Source organism: Microtus pennsylvanicus, chromosome 21 (genome assembly GCF_037038515.1).
Source record: "Microtus pennsylvanicus isolate mMicPen1 chromosome 21, mMicPen1.hap1, whole genome shotgun sequence".
Classification (NCBI taxonomy): Eukaryota; Metazoa; Chordata; class Mammalia; order Rodentia; family Cricetidae; genus Microtus; species Microtus pennsylvanicus.
The window spans coordinates 375,343-401,206 of record NC_134599.1 but is presented as its reverse complement, the minus strand read 5'-3'; the positions used below and the strand labels follow the sequence as shown (position 1 = coordinate 401,206).

The 25,864-nt window shown below is 43.2% G+C and overlaps 1 protein-coding gene across 8 annotated transcripts in view; it reads left to right on the top strand.

Moving 5' to 3' along the window:
- Positions 1 to 22,623: 22,623 nt before the first annotated feature.
- Positions 22,624 to 25,864, top strand: part of Ezh2 (enhancer of zeste 2 polycomb repressive complex 2 subunit) — a 65,993-nt gene continuing 62,752 nt past the window's right edge. For all 8 annotated transcript variants that reach the window (XM_075955373.1, XM_075955369.1, XM_075955372.1 and 5 more), the window contains exon 1: positions 22,624 to 22,758. The gene's annotated coding sequence lies outside the window, so the exon portion shown is untranslated. The remainder of the gene's footprint in view (positions 22,759 to 25,864) is intronic.

The window sequence follows — 25,864 nt, the reverse complement described above, 5'->3', positions numbered from 1 at the left end:
TTTCTGTGCTGTGGAGTTGAACTTATCCTTCTTTTATACCAATTAATCTAAGACTTGGCCTTTTTATGTTGTCCCATATTTCATGGATATTTTGGGTTAAGCTTTTGTAAGATTTAGTGTTTTCTTTAACTGATGAGTCTATTTCCCCTATTGTATCTTCAGTGCTTGAGTGAGATTCTCTCTTCCATTTCTTGTATTCGGCTGTTCATGCCTGTGTTTGTGGTTCCTGATCTTTTTCTCATGATTTCTGTTTCTATAATTCCCTCGGTTTGTGTTTTCTTTATTGTTTCTATCTCAGTTTTCAGACACTGAATGGTTTCTTTTATATGCTTATTTATTTATTTTTTGTTTCTTTAAGTGATTTGCTGATATCTTTCATTTTTTGTTTGTCTTTTCCTCCATTTCTTTAAGGTAATTTCTCAGATCATCTTTAAGAATTTCAAACATTCTTTTTTTTTTTTAAATTTATTTATTATGCATAGAATATTCTGTCTGTGTGCATGTCTGCAGGCCAGAAGAGGGCACCAGACCTCTTTACAGATGGTTGTGAGCCACCATGTGGTTGCTGGGAATTGAACTCAGGACCTTTGGAAGAACAGGCAATGCTCTTAACCACTGAGCCATCTCTCCAGCCCCAGGACATTCAAACATTCTTTTGAGGTTATTTTTTAGATCATTTTATTCTTGTTCAGCCATATTTGGTTGTTCAGGTCTTGCTTTTGTAGGGTTTTACTGGTATTGTGTTGCTCTTTGTGGTGTAGTGTGTGATCTTACCTTTTCTACTCATCTTTTCCTCTAAGAGGTATGGTTGGGGGCTGTCTGAGATTCTGTTGAGTAATCTTCTAGACAGTCAGGTGGTGGTGGCGCACGCCTTTAATCCCAGCACTTGGGAGGCAGAGGCAGGCGGATCTCTGTGAGTTCGAGATCAGCCTGGTCTACAAGAGCTAGTTCCAGGACAGGCTCCAAAACCATAGAGAAACCCTGTCTCGAAAAACCAAAAAAAAATAAATAAATAAAAATAAATAAAAATAAAAAATAAAAAAAAAGTAATCTTCTAGGTGCTAGTGAATCCAGAGCTCAGATGGTTGTTCCTCGTGGTACAGTCAGTGTCACAGTTCTAGTTACCCCGTTGGTTATTCCTGTTCCTGGAGGTAGCTCAGTGCTCCTGTGCTTTGCTCTGCTCCCTTGGAGTTTGCTGTCACAGGCCTACTTTGGCCTAGGCTGCTGTATTTGATCTGTTTCTGTAAATCTTGGTCTGGATCCCCTCCTGCAGAAGGCTTGAAGTTCGATCTGTTCTTGTGGAGATGCTGACTCTGGATCTGATTGCTGGCTCAGTCCTGATCTGCCAGTGTCCCAGGTCTGGGTTGGCTCCCAGGGCTGGATTTGCACCTGGCTTCTGATCCAGGTGGAGCTTGTTTCCTCCAGTTCTCTCTGTCCTAGGAGTCTAAGTTCAGTTCCTCTCTTGTGGAATTTGTTGCCCAAGGTGGTGTTCCTTGCCTCAGGGAAACTTTTGGCCTAGACACCTGCTTTATCCTGTATCTGTAAATCCTGGTCTGGATTCCCTCCTGCAGAAGTCCCTGGGTTGGAGTTGGACCTGGAAAGGTTTCTGGTTCCTACTGCCTAGGAGGTCCCAGGCTCGGGTGTGCCTGAACCCGCAGAGGACCTGCTTACTTCCTCAGAAGGCCCAGGCTTGTGCTCAGACCCGCAGGTGTTCCAGGTTCCTGCCTATTCCCTTTGATGTCCTAGACCAAGGCCTGAACCCACAGAGGACCTGGCTTAGGCCTACTCCCTCTCAGGCCCGGCCCCGCTGAGATCTCTGGTTCTGGCCTACTCCCTTGGAGGACCCCAGTTCACTCACGCCCAGGCTGACAGAGGTCCTGGCTCCAGCCTAGTTCCTGAGAAGTCATAGACTCTCGCCAAGACCCACCAGGGTGTTGGCTTAGGTCTGCTCCCTTGAAGGTCCCAGATTCACGTCCAGACCCTCAGCAGTCTCTGGCTCTCTCTTGCTTCTATTTTTAACTCAGCTACTTTCCGCAACTCAGCCATGTCCCAGGCCCTGCCACCTGTCCCTTTTGTGGGATGGCAACGCTGAAAGGCAGAACTGAGCTCCTATCCACGGATCAATATGACCAGGAAGAAGGAAGAAAGAATTCTGAAAAAGCATCTAGAGCTACTGAAGAGGCTCTGGTGGGATTTACTGAGAGAGACCTTGCACAGAAAACCTCAATGCCATATTAAGCCGTTACTGTCCAAAAAGCCCTTCCCCTTCTGCTCCAGTATCTGATGCTGCAGACCTCCCCAAAAGAATCACAGGATTGACCCCTGAAGCTGGGAGTGAAGTTGCCAGGCTTGTCCCCAGACATCAGAGATGACAATCTAAGAAGGAAGGAGCCTGAGGCAGGGAGCTGGTGGCAGACGCCTCAATCAGGAAAAGCAGCCCTTTGCTAGTTGGCATCTAGAAGGGGCTATGTGGACGGCATGCGTACACACCAATCCTGAAGTGCTCCATCATGTCACAAAACTGTCTTTCTTGAGATTGCTTCCCTTTCTTTCATCATCAGCACGTGTGAGTCATGACCTCCAGCTCCCTGAGGGGGTCCTGAGTGATTCTGAAATTCTGAGGCAAACCGTGAAAGGCCAGCTGGACTTGCTTTCTGAGTAAGGAAGTGGCAGGTGCCAGGGAACCAGCTGCTCAGGGGCTGAGAACCAAAGAGCACCAACAGGCCGAAACAGCTGGAAAGTTCCTGTGCCCCAGGGACGGGGGGATGGGGGAAGGATGTAGAAACAATAGCTGTTTGCCGGCTGGCCCCTGCCTGAGGGAAGAACTCTGTTCTAATTCAGCGTGATTTCCGTCCCTTCCCACGGGAGTCTCTTTGCGCCCGTTACTGCCAGCTGAAGGACTAGAGAGAGATTGTTTATTGGTCACTGGTCATCTTCTGTACCTGAGGCGTGGGCAGACCCCAGGTAAACGAAGAGAATGGAAACAATGTCTCTCCTACACACTCAGAGCCAAGATGGCCAGATAAACTAGAAGCAAAAAATTCCCACAGATGGGGCCAAGTGCTATGAAAAAAAAGTTGTCTTTTTTTTTTTTTATCAAGGATATGGGAACAGAGAGTGAAGTTGTTACTTCTGCCTGAGAACAAAGACATGGCCTTTAGTTTTCTGTGGGCTCCTGATACAGATGCTCCATGTTGGGTACATTGGGAGTTACAGAAACTGCTGTTAGGCCCTCATCAGGTAGCAGACACACTGTCAGCTTTTGTCTTTCTCACCTTCATTCATATTATCTGGTTACTAGTGTCAGGCTGTGTGGTCGCTAACCTGTATCTTATACAATGTACCTTTCATTTCTAGAAGTAATTCATTCTCGTAAATGTTCCTATGGTCATTAAAGCTTCACACTAGACATATCTGGAGGATGAATCCAGCACACAATTCCAGTTTCAAGTGAACAATCCTAACACTTTTCCACGACATCATATGAGATGTTTTCCAGTGTGCAAAGGAAACTGTGTATGATAAGCACGGCCTCTCTCCGAGCATGCCTCTTCCCCCACACTAATTTTACTCTTTTCCCTTTCTAAATCTGGCTACAGCTAGGAGTGCATACCTGTAATCCCGGCTACCTGGGAAGGCTAAAACAGGAGAATGACAAGTTCAAGACCAGTCTGGCTGACTAAAGTGAAATCTTATATAAAAATAAGAAATGAAAAGGGGCCAGGCAGTGGTGTAAACCTTTAATGCCAGCCCTGGGGAGGCAGAGGCAGGCGGATCTCTGTGAGTTCGAGGCCAGCATGGTCTACAGAGTGAGTTCCAGGACAGGCTCCAAAGCCACAGAGAAACCCTGTCTCAAAAAAGGGGATAGATGATCACTCAGTGGTATTTATTTGTCTAGTATGTTTAAGACTTTGGGTTCAAGATTCACCTCTGGGGGCGGGAGGTGGGGTACAGGGAGAAAAAAAACTCTTTCTAGAGTTGTATTCTTTTCAAATGAGCCCTGTGACTCAGATTTGCCTTACTAGGTATTTAATCCCAGCACTCAGGAGGAAGAGGCAGACAGATTTCTGTGAGTTCGAGGCCAGCCTGGTCTACAAGAGCTAGTTCCAGGACAGGCTCCAAAAGCTACAGAGAAACCCTGTCTCGACTCCCTCCCCCCAAAATCATACAACAGAAAGTACAAAAGGCACAATTTATCCTCTAATGGTTGGACGAGACTTCCTATTCACTGCTCCGTAATCCGTAAGCATCACCATGGAGGAAGTGGTGGTGATGTAATTTTGCAGTCAACATTTCTGGGTCTCAGAAATGCATTAAGCTTAATGGAACGTAGCATTTTCTTTAATTCAGAATGGGAAAATATAAATTATAGCTTTTGAATCAGAATCAGTTTAATTCTTTGAAGGAATCCCTGGGGGAAAGTATTCTACGCACATTACGTCATTTTATAGAGGAATATGCTCAGAGTGTAGTCTACAACAGGGCCCTGGCCACAGCCTGGGGGTGTGTGAGGCTGTGAATCCTTTCCCACACCAAAATACACTACAGGAGTCTAATAAATGGTTTAAATGAGTGAAGGTTCTGTCTAGAAAGCCTGGTTTTCCAGAAATCACCCAGATGGTCAGCTACTGCTCTTCATCGACAATGGGTTTAGATAAAAATTCCGAGCTTAGTCTTTCTCTTCCAGTCACAGGAACTTCGGGAGCCGCCGATTACCGTCCAGCCATGGCCAAGTCCAAGAACCACACCACACACAACCAGTCCCGGAAATGGCACAGAAACGGCATCAAGAAACCCCGGTCACAAAGATACGAATCTCTCAAGGGGGTCGACCCCAAGTTCCTGAGGAACATGCGCTTTGTCAAGAAGCACAACAAGAAAGGCCTGAAGAAGATGCAGGCAAATAATGCAAAGGCCATGAGAGCATGTGCGGAGGCCATCAAGGCCCTGGTGAAGCCCCAGGTGGTGAAGCCCAAGGTGCCTGAAAGACCCTCGGAGAGGACCTTCCCTCCCGTGAAGACCCCGGGACCCAGGCAGACTCTCCGAGACCACTGGATGCAATCAGCAAGAGGTTTATTAGGTAAACACAGGTACCTGTGGGCAGCAAAGTCTTTCAGAGGACTTGCACACCCGCAGACTGGGAGAAGGTCTTTTTTATAGGAAAGAGGGCAGCAAAAGCAAGTTTACAGACGCAGAAGCATGGTTATTGGTCGGTTGGAATGAGGCGAGGGGCATAAATGGTTTTTCCTCTCCCAGCACAGATGTATGGCAACAGATATCCTGTTCTTATTTTACAGATATCCTGTTTTTGCAGACATCCTATTTCACAGATATCCTGTTTTATAGATGTCCTATTTCACAGATATCCTGTTTATCCCTGACCTCACCCTGCACTTACATTTGTTTTTTTTAAAGCCTTGCAAAATGACGTTACAGTAGCTAAGCTGGGGTCTTTCATAGGGGCGACTGTTCCTTTTGTGAACTGCTAATATTCTAAGTTTGGCTCATGTGCCGACTACAGGTATCCTGTTTTCCTAAGCAAACGGATGTTCTCATGAGAGCAGGCTAGCTGCTAGTCCTGAAAAATCGTTCAAACAAACAGGACGTTCTCACAGGAGCACGTTAGCTGTGGGTTTTGAAGGGGAGGGTGTCTGTAGGGTCTTTCAGTGCCAAAGGGCCCCAGGTGGTGAAGCCCAAGGTGAAAAAGGGCCCCAGGTGGTGAAGCCCAAGGTGACAAATGGGCCCCAGCCGCAGACTTACCCGTCTGGCATTCATCACTCACCCCAAGCTTGGGAAGCAGATTAGAAGCTACATGGCCAGGGGTAGTAGGCTCCAAAAAACAAAGCTCAAGGTTCAAGCCAAGGCAGAGGCCTCAGCTGCAGCTCAGGCTCCCAAAGGAGCCCAGGCCCCTGTGAAGGCCCCATAAAAAAAAGTCTCAGTCTGCCAATGTGAAGACAGATGGACTGGTGTGAATATCTATACAGTATTTGCAGATGTTCAGGACCTTATGCTGTTTTTATAAATAAACTTGAGGCAAGTTCTGTTAAAAAAAAATTCCATGCTTAAAAAAAAATAGAGATTAATGAACAAAACACCTAAAGAAGAAAAAAATCCTCCATAATAAAAGCAAGGCAAACCTCTGAGCAGTACATTTCATTTTATTTTTAAATTAATTTATTTATTTGGCACAGATGATTGTGTGTCTATCCCATAGTGCCCACGTGGAGGTCAGAACGGGCACTGACGTGTGGGTGTCAGTTTTCTCCTTCAAGGGCTGAACTAGGTCATCACCTTCACGGGAGGGCCTTTACTTGCTCAGCCATTTTGTTGGCCCAGCAGTGAGTTTTAAGTATCTCTACATTGACTTTGAAAAACTTAACTTGGCCTGCTCTTTTTTTACACATTTAGCTTGTGTTTCTGGCATAGCCAGATATTCACTGAAGGAATGTCAATCCCCAATTTTTATTGCTACATGGAATTTTCTTTTTCCATGGCAGGGTGTGGTCACTTCGTGTCCAACACTTATTCCAGCATTCAGGATGCCAAGACAAGAGGATTGCTGAAGGTTTGAGGCCGTTCTGAACGCAGTAACAGACCAAGAAGGGTTAGACTCTGTCTCTAAACAAACAGCCCCCTGACTAAACAACACTAGCAAAGAAAACAGCCCTAGTCACCACTACCCTATTTTATGGATGGAGTTGTGTGCTTGTAGGACTCAGCCTTGAAGAGCTTAACAGAGGCCCGAGTCTGAGATGACCCAGGCACCACCCAAGAACAGAGCAGCCAAAGGAAATCTCTAACATTCCAACCATTGTAGATAGGATCACCTGCCAGCACACACCCATCGCTTTCCACCAGGACACCCCTAGACAAATGTCAGTTAATCAGGGGTCCTGAACCTTAGAAATCCCTCACCCCCACCTTTGCTACTACAAAAGCTCCGACCACTCCAATATGTTGGACACATGGAGAGACAGAGTTTGCAAACTTGTATAAGAATAAAGGCTTTCATACAGGACTTCTAGTTGGTTTTGGGGGGACTCCATGATCTAAGCATAACATTTAGGGGCTCTCCGAGATTCCCCCAGGCCCACTGCCTTGTAGTAGTAGAGCCTTCAGCTGGTTGTAAGTTTTCTGTGTGTGTGTGTGTGTGTGCATGTGTGTGTTTCTTTTCTCATGTCTTTCTGTTTGGATATCCTTCTGTAAATGGGCATCTATGACTGTCTACATGGACGCGTGAAAAGATCACAGGTGGGGTACTTGGGGAGACGTCCCCAGGGTCCTTCTGTATGAGAGTAGGTCTCTATGGTTTCTGTAGACAGATGTGTGGGATGCTCCTGGCATCTCAGCTCTGTAGACAGATGGGCGGATCACAAAACAGCTTGAGGCTGTTGTCTGGCTTCGGTTTGGTTTTGCCTCCGGGCACCAGGAGGACTCTGTATTGTTTTGTGTGTTGTTTTGTTTTTGTCTTTTGTGCGTCCTCTTTCTGACTTAACAAGACTAACCTGACGAGACAGACTCAAATCCCGACTTCTTTGACTTTGATATTGGGATCACTTACAGAACTTTAGAAATAGGACCATAAGCATAGGGGTATATTTTCCTAAAAGGGGTAAGACAAATAACCTCTAGTCACCTTAAACATTTTATTGAAAGGAGTCAGCCTTGGTCTGTAGTGTGGGAACAACACGAGCAGGTTTGCGGTACCAGCAAAAGGCTGCGGGGGATGGGTGGTTGGGCTACGCAGCCTTGTTGTTACAATGTAGCAAGGCTGCCAGCCACAGTTGTAGGGGGAAGATGTGCCCCAATAAGATTTCAAACACTGAACAGAGAATCTGGAGTTAATTGCTATGGCTGGAGAAGTTAACAATCTTTTTTCTCCCATGCTGCATGCCACTCTGCCCCCTCCCATGCTGATGGATAAGTTCTTTCGGTCTGCCCTGGGTGCTGTGTACCTCGACTTCTAGCCAAACCTGACCAAGGTTTGGCTCCGGGGGCCAAGGGCACTGGCTTTATGGGTGTTAAACTGCAGTGGCTGTGCTGTGATACTATAGCCAGACTTCTGTCCACCAGAACTGCTTTGGTCATTCAGATCCAATGGGTTATAAATATCTGTCATCATTTAGAAGGGCTGGTTACAAATTACTATTAGGGTATGGGAAAAAAAAAAAACTCTGTTAGTCTCAGATATTTCATGCTGGTACAGAATGTTATGTGATGTAAATTTAAAGTTATTTTGGTTATAGTATATGCATGTATAGCCATACAATATATTATAAACCTCTGAGAGAAACAACAAGAAAGACTTTGGTAAGAGTTTTTATGTTGTCTGAAAGACTATGGTATGTTGTCTGGAAGATGAGAGAGAAAGCAGGAGACTGAAAGAATAAAGAGAGGAAAAACGGATTGAAGGTATATAAAAAGTTATAGCTGGGTGGTGGGGACACACACCTTTAATCCCAGCACTCGGGAGGAAGAGGCAGGCGGATCTCTGTGAGTTCGAGGCCAGCCTGGTCTACAAGAGCTAGTTCCACGATAGGTTCCAAAGCTACAGAGAAACCTTGTTTTGAAAAAATCAATCAATCAATCAAACAAACAAACAAAAACCCAAAAAAGTTATAGGTCAGAAGCGAAATGTTTGCTGTGGTTTCTCATACCTGCAAATATGGAATATGCTTGTTTTGGTGAAAAGTTTGTCTATGTAAGTTTTCTTGCAAGCATGGAACTGAGACAGAAATGGTTTGGATATTTTTGCTGTCTCTGCAACCCATCAGTGCTGTGGCCACAATTACAGGCCTGACTTCAGAATTTATCTCTGAGCTCTGGTTACTGAATTTGGGCTAGCAGAGATACAGATGACTTTTTGGTATAGATAATGTTGAACTGTTTTTGCTGTTCTTACTGAAAAGCTGGCTGCAGAGTTGGAGGGTGGCTCTTCCTTTACTAGACCCATATTTATTGAAAAGTTTCCTCTGTCACTCTGTCAATATGAGCCCCTGACACAAAGACAAGGAGAAGACAATAAAGCAGAACAGTTAAAAATATTTGAACTTGGTTTATGTGAACATTCTGTAGCTTTACATTTATACGTTTATTTTATTAGATACAGTCAAAAATGTGTTAACATTAAAATAAAACTAGTTACAAGTTAATTAGTAACTCCGGGAATTAATAATTTAAAATCTATGCATGGATAATTTTTTTAAAAAACCATAAGACATGATTCCATTTTAAATTTTGGATTGCCATTTTGCTAAAGTTAAGAAAAAATGGATGCCACATGATTTCCCAACATTTTGATTAAAGGTGACCACGTGGGTGGGTCTGAATAGGAGGCGGCAACAGATCTCTGAGATAGTTTGGATTGGGATAGGTTTTTGAATGGTGACTCAAGTCCCATTCTGAAAACAGGATTTAAAAAATACATATTGAATTTAAGATATTAAAACTGCACCTCATTGTTTTTATACTAAAAAATGTATCTTGCTCTGCCAGTTAGACTTTGTTAATTTAAGAGTGTCACCTGGGTGACAATGGTTATAAAGACATAAGAGATTATAGGACACAGCTGAAGTTTACAAATGTATGGCAGGACTAGAGTCCCAAAGAATGTGCAGTTGCAAGAATGGATCTTAACAGTTTTAGAAATGCCAGTGACAGGTGGTACCAGTGCCAGGTGGTAGTCTCCAGCGGTACCAGCCACAGTGAAGTCGAAGAGCCCGAGGTCTAAAAGAGAGGCTATGTGTGTGCCAGCAAAGATGGAACAAAAGAGGTACTTTAGTTTTGATAGTGCAGGAAGGCATTCAAGAGATTTTAATTTATATATATATATATATATAATTTATTTATTTTTGGTTTTTTGAGACAGGGTTTCTCTGTGGTTTTGGAGCCTGTCCTGGAACTAGCTCTTGTAGACCAGGCTGGTCTCGAACTCACAGAGATCTGCCTGCCTCTGCCTCCCAAGTGCTGGGATTAAAGGCGTGCGCCACCACCGCCCGGCAGATTTTAATTTTTAAAGAGCAGTTAAGACTATGGAACATTTGTGCTTATAGAATGTTTTATATTGTTAATATTTGGACTTAAAAAGCTAAAAATTGGGGTCACAGCCATAAGCACAAAATGCTAACCAGAAACTGGGATGTTCATTTCTTGTAATACAGCAAGACAATGACCTAAGCAGTCTGCCAGGAACAGTGTCTCAGTCCATTGAGTCTTGACCCTTGGGTGGTTTAAAAAAAAAAACCAAAACTTTTTACAGGGGTAACCTAGGACCACCTGCATGCCATATGCTTGCGTTCAGATTTATAATGAAACTGCACTTGTAAAATAACAATGGAAAAAATTTTGTAATGGGGGGGTCACCACAACGTGGAAAACTATATTAAAAGTTCAAAGCATTAAAAAAATTAAGAATCAATGGCTTAAAAATGTCTCTCTTTACTCAAAGTCTATTCAGTCATAAGGATGTATATCTAGCCTCCTTGTCTTTGCTAATTCTGCTAAGCTTAAGCTATTTGAATAAAATGAGTCATAATTTTTTTTGTATAATTCAGTTGGAAAATTGTTGTTTTCTAAGGCTCATACTTAACAGAGATAAAACTACAAAGTCCTTTCCCCAAGGTCGGGCATTAGGATAAAGCTCCCAGTCCCTCAGCTTGTGTGGAGAAAGTTCTTACTCCCTAAAAAGTGTGTCACCCTTCTTATCTCTGGGAAAAAGAACTTGTGGCTCTTCCCAACACAAGGCTGTGGCGCCTCAGAACTTGTCAAGGGCAATGCTAGCGCCTAGGTTCCCTCCTGTTCCCTTCACCCTGGGACTTTTCCTTGACTTAGCAGGAGACAACATTAACAGTTGGATACAAACTTGTTCTGTTTTTACTTTTTATTAGTTTCAATTCAAAATCATTACTTTTTTTTTTAAGGCTAAACCTGACAAAATGTAAAGTCTTATGAAAACTGCTAACTTATTATAGACTGTTAGGTACAACAAGTTAGTCATCCTTAAAGTACTGATATAATTAATTACAGGAATAAGCCTTATTTAGGTCCCTGTATATGTTTTCAAAGTAAAACTTAAAACGAGTAACTAGAAACAAAGTTTGTCTAAGCAGACAAACCTAGGCAGCTCTCATACTTCAGAGATCTGCAGAATATGGCATTTAAAATAATGATTAAAAAGTTTATATTAGACAGAGACTCCAAGATCCTAGCAGTAATCCAAGGTCTCCAAAGAGGATTATGGGACACCATGATGTCTCCACCTGGCCTATGATGACGCTGACCACTAGGTGAGATGCCCCAGTGCAACACCTGCTGCCAGGACCCGGTCCAGACTGTGGACAAACGGCAGGACATTGGAGAATTGATTGCACCACTTTTGCCTAGACAAAATAAGGTCAGTCTTTTCCATGTCTCTCTTCCACAGGGGAAAAAAAATCACCTTATGGGCCTGGCTAAGACTGTAAGACTGCTGTTCTGGATACTTCTGCCTCCAGTGCTATGAAGACCTGGGTATGACTAACTATATACGGACTCTGGTTCCTGTCATTTTTAATAGATTCGGGAACTATTTGGTCTGTTCTCAGGTATACTTTATTTATTCTTCTGTGATCTCTGAGAGTATTGATGGCTAGGCTAGCTGTAACTTTGTAGCTTGGCTTAGCAGTGCAGACATTCAGATCCTTCCATGAGGCTATAGCCAGCTTGTTAGCTCATTGTATGTGTGTGATAATACACACACACGTATCAGGCCTTGCTTTTTCTAAAGCTACTAGGTCTCTTTATTTAAAAAAAATGTTTTAAGGTATATAGGTCTGAGGATATAAAAGCTTATAAGGCCGGGCACCAGGCATCAAAGTGATGCACAGACATGTGTGCAGGCAAAATAAAATAGAAATGAAAAATAAAAAGGGTTAGTCAAAATCTAGGTATAGTGATACACATTATCCCAGCATTTGGAAGGTAAAGACAGGAGGATTGCACCAGTCTTGATGCTTGGTTACATAGCAAGTACCCAGGGCCGTTTATTCAGCAAGATCCTTTCTTAAAAATAAAAGCTAAGTTAGTTTGGCACCATTAATTCTATCAGTTATGCCAGTGTTAAAAACTTGGTTTTGGAAGTTGTACTACAGAGCTACAAGGGTAAAAACCGAGGCAGTCTAATTTATCCCAGCCTGGCCTTATACTCGTTATGTGGCACAGATTGATCTTAAACTGCTAATCCCTCTGCCTCTACCTTCTGAGTACTGGATTATAGGAATGTGCCATCTTGCCCATCTGGGAAGTCTTTTTATTTTTTTTAGGAAAACAATACTAAATTATTTAAAGGACAGGAAGTTTAACAAATGTTTACTTTGTTTCTGGAGAAAATGTTTGTCTATCTATCTATCTATCTATCTATCTATCTATCTATCTATCTATCATCTATCTATTGTAAACAGAAAGACAGAGAAACCAAGAACGATGAAGTCAGCCAATGTGTAAAATATTAATACTGGGGAAGCTGAGAATTGTTTATACTAGTTTGTTCATTCTTTTCTCAGTCTACATCTTTCTAAAACAAAATCAAAACAGAAAGTTTAAATACATGGTCTAGAAGCCTTGGAGCAGTGGGGAGGGGTGGTGGGGTAGAGGAATATCTGAATGTGTACGTATATTGGAGTGGGTAAGGAACAATAAAAACTCAATTGTATTAATTTCAAAGAAATTGTTGATCATGCATACTAATTCTGTAGTTGCCTCAACTTCTCAGATATTTTGAGAATCAATCTCTTTGCTAGTTACAAAGACATGTAATTAACTAAAATCAGAACAGAAAACAAAAGTATTCTGGTTTTTTGTTATAACCATTGTGAAATATATGTAACTATCAGTTCAGAAGGAATTAATTTGACTAATGTAGATGTAAAATTAAAAATAATAGCACTATAATCCTCTTAAGAACCTGCATTTGTTCCAAATGCTTTTATTTCATGTTTGTGGGGACACAGGGTACAATATTATTATTAAGATACTTGATGGGGGATGATAAGTCAGATGAAGGAAAGACACTGGTTGTCTTATGCTTGTATTATTTAGAGAAAATCCATGAGGAAAGATAGCCATGTCTACTGTAGGGCTTGGAGTGCAGATCTGGGAACCTGACCCCCAGAGCAACTTGCTCAGATGAATGCAAGGATCAAGACACAAACATGGACAGAGCATGTGGTCCTGATTTATATCAGAGAGCTTATAGATGATCCTCTGCCTCAAAGGAGACAGAGAGCACCCTTAATTAGTAAACATCTTATTAACGTCTGGCACCATCTGCTCTGAGTGGACCTCATCAGGAAAACAGATAGGGCAGGTTGTTTATGTAACACATATTTATTAAATGTCTTCTATGCACAGGGCATGGTATAAAAATCACAGAACTACAAGGAGAATAAAAGAAATAGGATCTATTGTATCAGGCCACTCATACATAGGCTTTCCCCAGAATCAGTTCCTTTCTTTAAGAGGGAACCTCCTTTCCTCATTTAGTAAACCTGAGATTTAAGGAGCTGGTAGATGTGAAGGAAGCAGTCAGCACTTGGCATTTATCAAATATTCCACAGTTGTCGGTTTCCCCACTCCCACCTCTGCCTCTCCTGCTGGAGCTTCTGCTGTTGCAGCTTTTGGTTACTGTAGAGAAACTGACTCTTTTCTTTCAGGATAGTTCCACGGACTCCCAGCCTTTGCCCCTTTGCTGTTATCTTAACACAAGGATCATAAGAACATCTGAACTTGCTCTTGTGGTTCATTTTACACTGGTACCAAAACACTCCCTGCAGGACAAATGTTTATTTGGTTAGGAAATCCACTATAAAACTCTGGATGTCCTGCAACTCACTATGAGGACCAAACATTGACATTGATCTTATAGAGATCCATCTGCCTTTGCCTGAGGTTAGAGGCATGTGGTACCATGTATAGCCCATATGGTTTTAGTATATAAAAGCTGTTTGGGCTGCAACAGGGATTTCAATTTGTAGATTTACCATGGTTGTGCTGCTAAACCATGTTCGGGTTTATTAATTTTATATGCATTTGAGTCTTTGGCTAAAAATGGTTAGTTGATGTGAATGGGGAAAATTCATGAAATGCAATACAAATTTAATACTAAAGTAACTTTTAGATTACTGGAATGTTAGGGTTATGATCTAAATTTGTTTTTTTAAAAAAGAACCTCCAAGAGAGCATACATAGAACAAAAAGACAGAAAAGGAGAAGAAAATAGAGGTAATGTCACTATACTTTTTACATAGTTCAAGGGGAATATCTACTGTTTTTCCTGAGATTCAGGCCTTTATGCATTCCGTGAAGTCCTAGAAAGGTTGGAGACACAGTAGGTCAGGAGCAGGTTAGGAAATGTACTTGAGCTCACTGTGCAGCCAGAAGGCAGTGATAAGGTGCTGACCGGGTGCAATCGCAGGCAGCCAACAAGCTTTAGCTGACTGGGTCAGGCAGGGAGGAAATCGGATCTTATTGTCTTTCACTGAAACCTTAACCCAACAGAATCCAGGCTCTGCTTCCCCTGGCCCTGCTGATCTGCCAACCATGCTGATGTTTTCTGTGCAAGGGCTTTTCCTGAAATCATTGATGGGATGGCCACTGCTTAGCAGAAGGCTGCTTGAGGCTCTTTTGTCTTTTGAATTAATGTCTCCATCTGCTCTAGGCTGAAACTCTATCATAATTCTTCAGAAGGAGTCAGGTCTTCATGAGCTCAGAAGCAGTGTGAAGCACAGAGGTCTGCTGAGACTAAGCAAAGAAGTGCTGGAGAAGAATGTGATCATCTGAACCACAGATTTAGAGTTTTTTGTTTTTTGAGACAAAGTTTTCTCTGTGTAACAGCCCTGGCTGTCCTGGAACTCACTTTGTAGACCAGGCTGACTTTAGACTCACAGAGACCTGTCTGCCTCTGTCTCTCAAGTGCTGGAACTAAAGATGTGCACCTCCACACACACCATCGCCTGGCTTAATTTACATTTTAAACACAGGGTTGCACACAATACTGCTACACTGTTCTTTCATAATCAAAGGAGACACAGTATTCTTTCAATTTTTATTACATCTATTTATTAAGGGTTTGGGGACATAGCCCACTGTTAGAGTAATTGGCTAATGTGGGGGAGGCTCACAGTTCTACCCCAACACCACAAAACCAAAACAAAGCTATTACTTATGTGTTGAAGGGTTGAGGGAGCATCATACCAGCCCAGATACAGTATTCCATTTAGCAGATGTAATCTAAGACATTCCCAGTGAGCTCTAATTTGTCCAAATGCATAGAATTTGAATTTGACTTCAGAATTTTCCATTTTCAAAACAGGTTACACTTCTGAAACTCATCAAATATTATCAACATTAACTGTCTTTCCACTTCATTTGATGACTACAACACCTGAGCTTAAGATTATTAATTCTTGGGAGGAGCTAAAGCTGTGTAGTTACCTATGTACACTATTTTGCAATAGATGCTTGTCATTGATAAAGCTTTAAAATAGGATTTGGGGCCAGTTGAATGGCTCAGCTGGCTAAGGTGTTGGCCACAGAATCTGACACTTGAGTTCAGTTCTTAGGGCCCCGATGGTGGATGGAGAAAACAGACTCCTATATTACTGACATATGCATTGCGAGATGGGCACTCCCTTTCCTTCACACATGTAAATAAATATATAGTAATGGATAATGGCTGGAGAGATGACTCACTGTTAAGAGTACTTGCTCCTCTTCTCAAGCACCTGAGTTCAGTTCCCAGAACCTACACTGGGCAGTCACAACTGCTGTTAAACTTCTGGCACTCTCTTCTGAACTTCAGGACTGCCCCTGCACACAAATAAAATCCTTTTGTGGGGGACAGAGAGCAGTGAACTTTAGAAGAGGGCATTAGACCCCCTGGGACTGAGTTACTGAAGATTGTAAGCCTAGGTCCGCTGGGAAGGCAGCAAGTACTTTAAACCGTGGAACCCTCTCTCCATCCCGTGTAGGAGACCTTATTAGTGGTATGTGAGTGAGAAAGGCTTCCTAAGTCCCCCTCTTTCTTATGGAAGTCTGACCTGGAAGATGTGAGGGTAGATGTTCAGTGTCTTAGGGCTAAGTAGGGGCAGGGAGTCCCCAGCTGCTGAGAGCCACTCTGTCCCTCTCTTGTTCTCAATGGGGTGAGTTGTCCAGAGTTTCTTACCTTTAGAGACCTTAGAGTCTGTGGACTTTCTGTTGCTGTAGCCAATTTTGTTGTAAATTTCATAGCCAAATTTGTTGTCATACCAGAAAATTAGCATGACAACGTGGTCATTGAGGGTAATGTCAGCCCCTGTATCAAAGGTATCACTTAAAGGTTAAAAGTCACAGGAGATAATCTGGTCCTCAGTCTAGCAGTTCAGGAAGCCTTTCAGGGGGCCCTCTGGTGCATACTTCATCACTTCCTGGTGTCATTGTGTGTGTCAGCTTCCTCCAGGTGATGCGTCAGATCCAGGACAGACACATTGGAGGTAGTAATATGGAAAGCCTTGCTGGTAAGCTTTACATTCCACTCTGGGGTGACCTCACAGCCAGGAGATAAAGGGTTCTGGACAGCCGCAGATACCATGACAATTTCCCCAGGGGGTCTTCTGGATGGTGGTGTGTTGTGTAGTAGCTTCCTCTAAAATTAAATTTACATGTTGGAGGGAAGCTCGTTAAACACAGGATGCTGGAAATAAAACAATAGGACATTCTGTCCTGAAACTGACCAGAGGAACTAAACTCCCCACTCCCAGCATATTTAAACTTTAAGGACTGTTGATAGACATTCTCAGATAAGCTAAGCTGCCAGGAAGAAGTAGAGACCAACTGAGTTACCTGGAAGCAGCTCAGACCAACTGAAGTCACCTGAAAAACACACCCTCCAATCTGCTGAGTTACCAAACTTGTGCTCTGTACTCCAGCTGTGCAGCTTTCACCATCTGTCACTCAGGCACGGTGGTAGAGACACTGGCTCAGAACTGAGAGGTAGACAGTTATTTATTTAGGGGGAAAACTTACAAATTAGAATTCTCTGCTTGAACGATGGATGGAAATCCGATCCAAAACAAGCCAAATGAGTGAACAGGAACAAGGAGGGTGGAGAGAAGGGGGCGTGGACACGCTTCGGCATCGGGGTAAATAGTCATTAATCTTCCCAAATGTTTGTTTCTGTTGTTCTCTACATACAAATAATATAAATCTTTGTTTTTTTTTTTTGTAGTTCCAGTCTAATTAAAATCAAAGCTGCCTTGGGAGATAGCGTGAAATCCAAAATCTCTGCCTCATGTTAGAAGAGCCAACTGATATGGGACAGAAGATAAACCAAAATCTTATTGTTACTAATCTCATAATTCTTTGGTTTTATATGGACTCCTTAACAGCTTTTCTTAGGTATAAAGGTATAATGTTTAAAATATTAATATATTTTAAACTTTTGTCATAATATTAATCATCATATAGAGTACTAACTAATTCTAGAAAAAGCCTTTCTTACCTTCCTGTACATGAATTCGCGTTTGAGTCTCTATCAGTTTTCTGTAGTGAACCAAGAGCACACCTAACAGCGAACTTTGAAGTCTCCATAAAGTGGATGGGGCACCACAATGATGATTCCTCCAGGACTGTGATAATATCACTAAGCTTCAAAACAATACCTAAAGATCAGCTTTGAACTACAAACTGCTCAAAACAATTTAGAGATGGCTTAAGATGATCTGGCCTAACAGACTACTCTAGCCAGGACTCGAGACAAGCCCTGAACTTTCCTGTTAAGCAGAGATGGACAACAAATGGTATAACTACCTAAGGGATTTTAGCACTTACCAGGAGAGTAGGAGCCTTTTTTTTTTTAAATATTTATTTATTTATACAATGTTCTGTCTGTATGCCTGCAGGCCAGAAGAGGGCGCCAGACCTCATTCCAGATGGTTGTGAGCCACCATGTGGTTGCTGGGAATTGAACTCAGGACCTTTAGGAAGAGCAGGCAATGCTCTTAACCACTGAGCCATCTCTCCAGCCCCCAAGTAGGAGCCTTTTTAAAAGTATGTTGTTGCCAGGAGGTGGTGGTTCAGGTCTTTCATTAAGATGTCTTGGGAGACAGAAAAAGGTGGATCTCTGTGAGCTGGAGGCCAGCCTGGTCTATAGAACGAATTTCCAGGGTGGTTACACAGAGAATTCCTATCTTGAATTCCCCCCAAAAAGTGCTGTTGATTGATTCTGGTCTGTTCATTCATGGATAAGCATTGTCATTTTGTCATACTTTTTTGTAGTTGGTATACTTAGTACTAGCTTCTATGAAGTGACTGTCATTTTAATGAAATGTCAGGTCAGGTGATAAATGTTTGATTTAGTTGGAGAAACTTAAGCCTAGAGAGAAAAAGAAGTTGTTAGATTAGCACAGTGGGTAGAGAAGTTTCACATTGTCAAGGAAATCAAATTAGATCTAGAAAGAGCAACCAGATATCTCAGTTTGCCAAGCAGTGGGGAGTGTGTTGTTTGCTTCACAGTGTAGTTCATAAACTCATTGGAGTCTCTAGGAACAGCAAGTGGCCCACACCTTGTTGTACATGTCCTAATATGTCTCTGTGCATATTAATTTTTTTCTATATCGGATTTGCAAATTAGAAGTTCTCTCAAAATGAAGTCAAGTAACAATGGGAAATTGGGTTCTGTTCTGGGGTCTGTGAGAGTGACAGACTAATTCTACCAGGAAGGGGGCTTTTGGTGATTTTCTTTCTTAATTATACCTTCTTGTATTATATGTTTTAGAATAAATATACCTTTTGTAATCTAAAGAGTATTATTTGAAACCAGCACGGTGGCACACTCCCATAATCCCATCACTAGGGAGGTAGAGGTAGGAGGATCAGGACTTGAGAATCATTCTCAGCTACACTGTGAGATAGAGGTCAACCTTGGCTACAAGAAACATGCCTTATTTTGGGTTTCTACTGATATGTTGAAAATGGTAACCAAAAATAACTTGGGGGAGGAAAGGGTTGATTTCACTCATTTCCATATAATAGTTCACCATAGAAATCAGGAAGGGAGGGCTGGAGAGATGGCTCAGAGGGTAAGGGCACTAGCTGCTCTTCCAGAGGTCCCGAGTTCGATTCCCAGCAACCACATGGTGGCTCACAACCATCTGTAATGAGACCTTCCTTGCCAGCAATACATTGTATGCTTAATAAATAAACCTTAAAAAAAAGAAATCAGGAAAGGAGCTCACACAGGACAAGAACCCGGAGGCGAGAACTGAGGCAGAGGCAGAGAAATGCTGCTCACTGGTCTGACTCTCCTTGCTGGCTCAGTCTGCTTTCTTAGAGCACCCAAGGCAATTAACCCAGGCACCACCTACAATGGGCTGGGCCTTCCCAGATTGATCACAAATTAAGAAAATGCCCTGAGGATTTGCCTACAGATATTACCGAAGCATTTTCAGTTGAAGTTCCTTCAGAAAACTGACATAAGATATAACCCATCTCAAAGAAACTAACAACAACAAAAGACTAATAAACTGGAGAGATAACTCAGGAGCTAAAAGTTCTTCCATGTAAACCTGATGACCATAGTTCAATCCCTGGGCCCCAAAGTAGGACAAAACCACCTTCACACGCATCATGTACCCACACTTTTACACACACACGCACGGTTTTAAATGGTATTTAAAAATTAGTCTCTGAAAATTAATTATACAGTTTTAATTTTCAAAATTACAGGAATACATTAATATAGCTTTTAAAAAAATTTGAGACAAGGTTTCCCTGTGTAGCCCTAGCTGTCCTGGAACTTATTCTGTAGACCAGGGTAGTCTTGATCTCAGAGATCCACCCATCTCGGCTGTGTGCTGGGATTAAAGTCATGCGTGACCATGACCTAGTAATTATCCCTTCCCCCTTCTCTCTCCTGAGAGGACACCATTTTGCATGCATACTTTTACTTCTCTTATGTCTAAGTGGAACTCCCTGCTTCAGTTATGCTAGAAACTGACCTTAGGATGTCACACACCTAGGCAAGTGATTTGTAGGGTCCAGTTACCCCTTTTTATCTGCCCATCACTATAGCCTAAACTATCTTGTAAGGAATTAAGGCAATGCTGAGTTACTGGTATCCATTCAACCTCACTGTTCCAACCTTGCCTTTACATTTAAATATGAAGAAGCAAACAATACAGAAACACCTCTGCTCAATCTTTCAAATGACAATTTCAGCTCTAATTATATTTTCTATGTAGATGTACATGTCTATTTCTTTTTTAAATTTTTTATTGATATTTACTAAGCTCTACATTTTTCTATACTCCCCTTCCTGCTTCTCCCCTCCCCGCTTCAATCCTCCCCCAAGGTCCTCATGCTCCCAATTTACTCAGGAGATCTTGTCTTTTTCTACTTTCTACTTCCCATGTCAACTATATCTATGTAAGTCTCTCTTAGTGTCCGTATTGTTGTCTAGGTTCTCTGGGATTGTGGTTTGTAGGCTGGCTTTCGAGTGGTGCATGTCTATTTCAAGTACTGTTGTTGCCCTACCCATTTTGGGTCTTGTGCTTTTTCTGAAGCTGGCTAAAATGTCCTTTTTAAAAAGTTTTGTATAAATATTTAACAACATTTTTTTCTTCTAAACACCTAACAATTTTCATTACAACTCTTGAATTTCACCAGAAGCCCCATCTCTATACTAATGGCCCCTAATATAATTTCCTTGATTTTTCCTCTATAAGATGCTATCATACTTAATATTCAAGTACAGATGAAATAGCAACACAAACTTAAGAGATAAGTAGTTACCTCCTGAGTTCAAATTGTTTATGGAAAAAGCAAGTATAAGCTGCTGATGCAGCTGGCCAGAAACATGCTTACCATGAGAGGTTAATATGTTGATAATTCTTCGGTATGGCTGCTGGGATTTGTCACATTATGGAGCACTCTGTGTGTACATATTTTGTTTTTATTTGGATATGATTGCATTTGCTTTTAATCTTATAGATTCTACGTACACTTCTCGACATTGACTTGTTTCTGTATACATGAAGGACTAGATAGATACTTTGTTGACTATTCTTGGTGGTCAACTTGACTATATCTGGAATTAACTAAAACCCAAGAGGCTGGGTACACCTGCAAGCACTTTTTTTGGCTTTTAATCTGGGTCTTTTGAGGTGGGAAGATATACCTACTTCCCACCTAGCTGGCAAATCCAGTCTCTCTTGCAGGAGAAGAGACCACTTCTTCGGGTTTCCTGTGTTTATTAAAGACCAGTCAAAGACATTCAGGCTTGCAGATTGAACAACTAACCAACTACTCGATTCTTGGATTATCCATTGGTAGACAGTAATTGTTGGACTAGCTGGACCACAGGTTGTAAGCTATCCTGAAAAATATATATCTTATAAATATACATGTAAATCTTATATATATAATCCTATAAATATATAACTGTGTACATGCCTACATATGCATATATGCATGTGTATATACACAAACATATATGTATTCATTCTATCAGTTTTGATCCTCTAGAGAACCATGACTAATACAGATACACAACTCAATTTCCAGTGTCATAAACTCTCAGTCTGAACTATTATTGAATCTGTTTTTACAGGTCTGTGGGATTTTGCCATACAGGTCCATTTTATTAAAAGTAAATTCGAAATACCTTTCACTCCGTTGCCAGATAATCCAACAGGGGACAGAGTGTATACTAAGCACTTTTTCTAATTCCTCTGTCCCAAGATGGTTTGTAACCATTGACAAATGTTACAATCTTTCTGACAGGGGTAAGCGATCTGCATTCAAAAGTTGTTAACGAACAATTTGAAACCTGACAAGTGCTGAGAACCATAAGCATGGCTTGGAAGGCCTTTCAGAGAAATCTGAAGTCACCGTCATGTCGCTTTTTCTTACGTTGCCGGGGCACTAGGCGGCAGTTTTGCTAGCCAAAGCCGCCGGGGGCCGAAAGGAACCGCACTAACTTTCTCAGCCCTGTGGTTGTCAGCCGCGAGGAGACGGCCCACCCGGCAGAACACGCCCCGCGAGGCCCGCCACGCGCTTTCTCCTCCGCGGCGCCGACACGAGCGTAGGACCCCCGGCCCAGGACGTGCACGCCAGAAGACGGCGGTTAAAACTGTTACCACCCCCGAGTTTTGAACTATTTCAAACTCGGCTCTGGCGCCCGCCCGCCCCCTCCCCCTCCCGAGAACGACTCGGCGCCTATTCCCGCCAAGAGCTGGCCCGCCCTCCGGCCGCTTCCCGCCACCCCGACCTCCCCGCCTCCCGCTCATGCGGGCTTCGGGTCCCGCCAAGCGCCGGCTCCCCGCGTGCCTGCCCACGGCTTTCCTGAGCGCTACGCCACGTTGGCAAAAGAACAAAGACGGTGACCGGGGCGCTTCCACCCAGCCAGCCGCGTTCCTCCGAGCGAGCCCTGTCACTCGCGCACGCGCTGCCGCCTGCGAGCCTCGCGCTCTCTGGGCTGGGACTCGCCCGAAAGGCTCCCAGCCCGACGGGCCCTCTGATTGGAGGGCGCCCTTTCGCATCCGCCAATCGGGGCGGCGCTTGATTGTGCTGAGGGGGGGCCAAATAAAAGCGATGGCGATTGGGCTGCTGCGTTTGGCGCTCGGTCCGGTCGCGTCCGACACCCAGTGGGACATCGAAGGCAGTGGAGTCCCGGCGGCGGTGGCGGTGGCGGTGGCGGCGCGTGGGGGCGGCGCGCGGGAGAGGCGTGGGCTGGCGCGCGGGGCGAAGGTAGCGCTCGAGATCGGCCGTTGGCAGGCAGGGATCTGGAACGCGCCCCGGGGCGGCGGCGGCGGCGGCGGCGATCGCGGGACCTCCGCGCGGCTGCCCGGCCAGTCTCCGGCGTCGCCCAAGCGGGGCTCACCAGGGCGCCGCTTTTGTGGGCGCGGTGGGAGGGTGAGGGGAGACCTTTCCGAGGGGGTCGTGAGGTGCGGGTCTGTCCACGCGGTCCCACGAGTGGACTGTGTGGGTCCCCGGAGATGCGGGCGGGCGGGGGCCGGCGGTGGGGGCTTCTGTCCGGGAGCCTGATCCCGCCGGGCTGGGGCTGGGGGCGTTTCTGTGGCCGATCGGGGCCGGTAGCTCCGCGCTGCAAGTCTCCTTTGTGTGGCGGGGCGGCGCGAGCGCCCGGGTGGGACGGGACCTACACACAAGTTGGTGGGACCGAGCCGAGAGTCCGCACTCAGACAAAGGACAGACTGTGTCTCGGGAGGGGAGGGGAGGGGAGGACACTCGGGGCTCCCGCCGCGCTGGTGGGGGCGTGGGGAGGCACGACGCGAGTGCGAGTGGGCAGGGCTGGTCCCTGTCTGGCCCTTGCTGGGGGGCGACCGACCAGCGCCCAGCCCGGCTGCTTCGGGACTGTGCGCGAGGTGGGAACTCCCTTAGCCCCGAGGCTGACATTTCCCCGAGAGCCGGGAGTCTTCCCACAGCTTGGGGCAACCGGTGTCCTCGCCTGGCTTTGTGCTAAGTTCGCTGGTAGAGTCGAGCTGTGTTCCCTTCTCGTATTGGCGAGGAGGGCTTTCTTGCCGAGTTCTCACTTCATTGTACAACCCCCTCCCTTGCACGCACTAGATCTATGCCGCAGGTCTACTTTTTGAAATGGGAGAAATTGATAAAACACGGGCTTTCGAAAACTTGGTGAACGCCGTGGGAGTTCCACTTTCTAAAGAATCGTAATCTTAAGAAAAAAAATTACGGGCTGTTTTGGCCAACTTGTGTGCTTTTGAGAATGGCGACAGGTGCTAAAGAAATCAACTGTCATTTACTCAGCTATTATTCCCCAAATCTCCAGGGGTAGACGGTGGAAGAGATGGTAGAACTAGATGATCGAAATAAAATGCCCACGAGAAATGTGGGTTAGGCTGTAGGGTTGACAATTTCTTATTAGTGGGTCATGTTTCCCTTGAACAATAGCTTTGGTGAGTCAGAAAAGACGTTTGTTGTCTAAGAAATTCGAATGTATTCTGGTCACAATTCAATGAAACTTCCTTTATCACATAGGATCGGTAGAATCTAAATTCATTTGACGTAAAAATCTGCCTTTGATACTTAAAATACTTTACAACAACACTTTCTTAGTTTCAAGAAAGTCGTTGCCAGCTTAATTTTCTGGAATTTTAATGTCACATAAAACATTTTAAAAAATATTTTAAAATACTAATGCTGTCACAGTTGAATGTAGTTTATGTTTCTGGCGATTTTTGAATTATTTTCTATTACTTTTCCCTAATGAACATTAGCAGTGAATTCATATTTGTTCGTATAATTAACTTATAATTTTATTTGCAAGATCTTGGAAATATTTAGGTTATAATTAATTTTCTGTTCTTGTTTTCTCAAGTTGGAAAAGGATTGGATTCTGGTCTTAAATGAAAAGAACTCTGCTTTTTCTCTTCGGGTGTGTTAGAGGACAAAATATTTAAAGTCCCAGACACACTTTAGGAAAATTGCATCCTAAATTCTTATTTTGATGGGACCTGAATATATTTTTTAATAAGAAAACAAACCAAAAGGAAAGCCCTGACTCTCCTTATTGCATTGTTTTATTTGATGGAGACCTAAAGTACATCTGCTGACTTACAGCTTCCTACAAATGGAGACAAAGAAATGCAGTGTCGAAGCTCTACTGCTTCTGATTTGTGGAGTGGAGCACCTCGGAACAGACATTCCAGGTGCTGCTCCAAGTGTTGAGATTGTGAAACAAGGTTTGCATTTGTTTTAAAATCCTATTGATAATCTCATTCATTATGATGTGAGCTAGTTGTGTAGAATTTTGGTAGAAACTTGGGTGTTAGAAATTAAAATTTTCTGTTTTGCCTGAACATGTGATTTGTTCTCTAGTTGACATCTGCTATCTTGTACTGGCCACAGATATTTCTTAAAACCTCTTTTTCAGGAATTGGTTAAGATTTTCGCCTTAGTTCTGGTAGAATTGAGTGTTTAGGCAGTCTAGTGATAGAAAAGAAAGCCACTTGTTGATTTAGTGTAGCTAGAAGTGTTCTTTTTGGTACTGATTTTCTCTTGCATGGATACATGTATCCATTATCTTAGTGTTGGCCATGTAAAGGTTTTAGCAGGTTTCCCAAATCACACATTTTCTCAAATCTGAAATTCTTTTTGCTTTAGGATGACCTTCATAGTTTGAGGTTGTATGCTCAAGAACTTTAGATTTATTTTGTTATTACCCTTTAAATAATAAAGAAGAAAGTAGATTTGCTTTTGAAAAGCCAACAAGGAAAGTTCCTCTGCTGATACAATGAATTATGGGCTAATTAGAAATGGTTTATCACTGGGCAGTGGTGGCACACGCCTGTCTTGAAAAACCAAAAAAAAAAAAAAAAGAATTGTTTATTGATTAGCTTTGAAGTCTTTATGTCACTATAGATATGAAGAGTCTTTCTGTGAATTAGAAGTTATGGGTTGGTGAAATCTTTTTTTTAAAATTGATTTTATTGAGCTCTACATTTTTTTCTCTGCTCCCCTCCCTGCATCTTCCCTCCTCTTCAACCCTCTCCCAAGGTCCCCAAGCTCCCAATTTACTCAGGAGATCTTGTCTTTTTCTTCTTCCTGGGTTGGTGAAATCTTTACAGTGGGGCACAGGTAGAAAGGAACAATACATTAAATCAAGAGAAAGGTCCAGCAGATTGTGTACTTTATTTTGGAGAGGCCATCCCAGAATTCCTAGGCACACTTATGTCATTCCCACAGGGTTTTATTCATACTTTTATTATAGCACATATCAAATGGTTCAGTTGTCTATGCGTCACGCTGTGTAAGTGCCTTGGCAGAGGTTCTGCCCTAGTTTTGTTTGTATGCCTAACACCTAGGTTGGTAGTTTGCA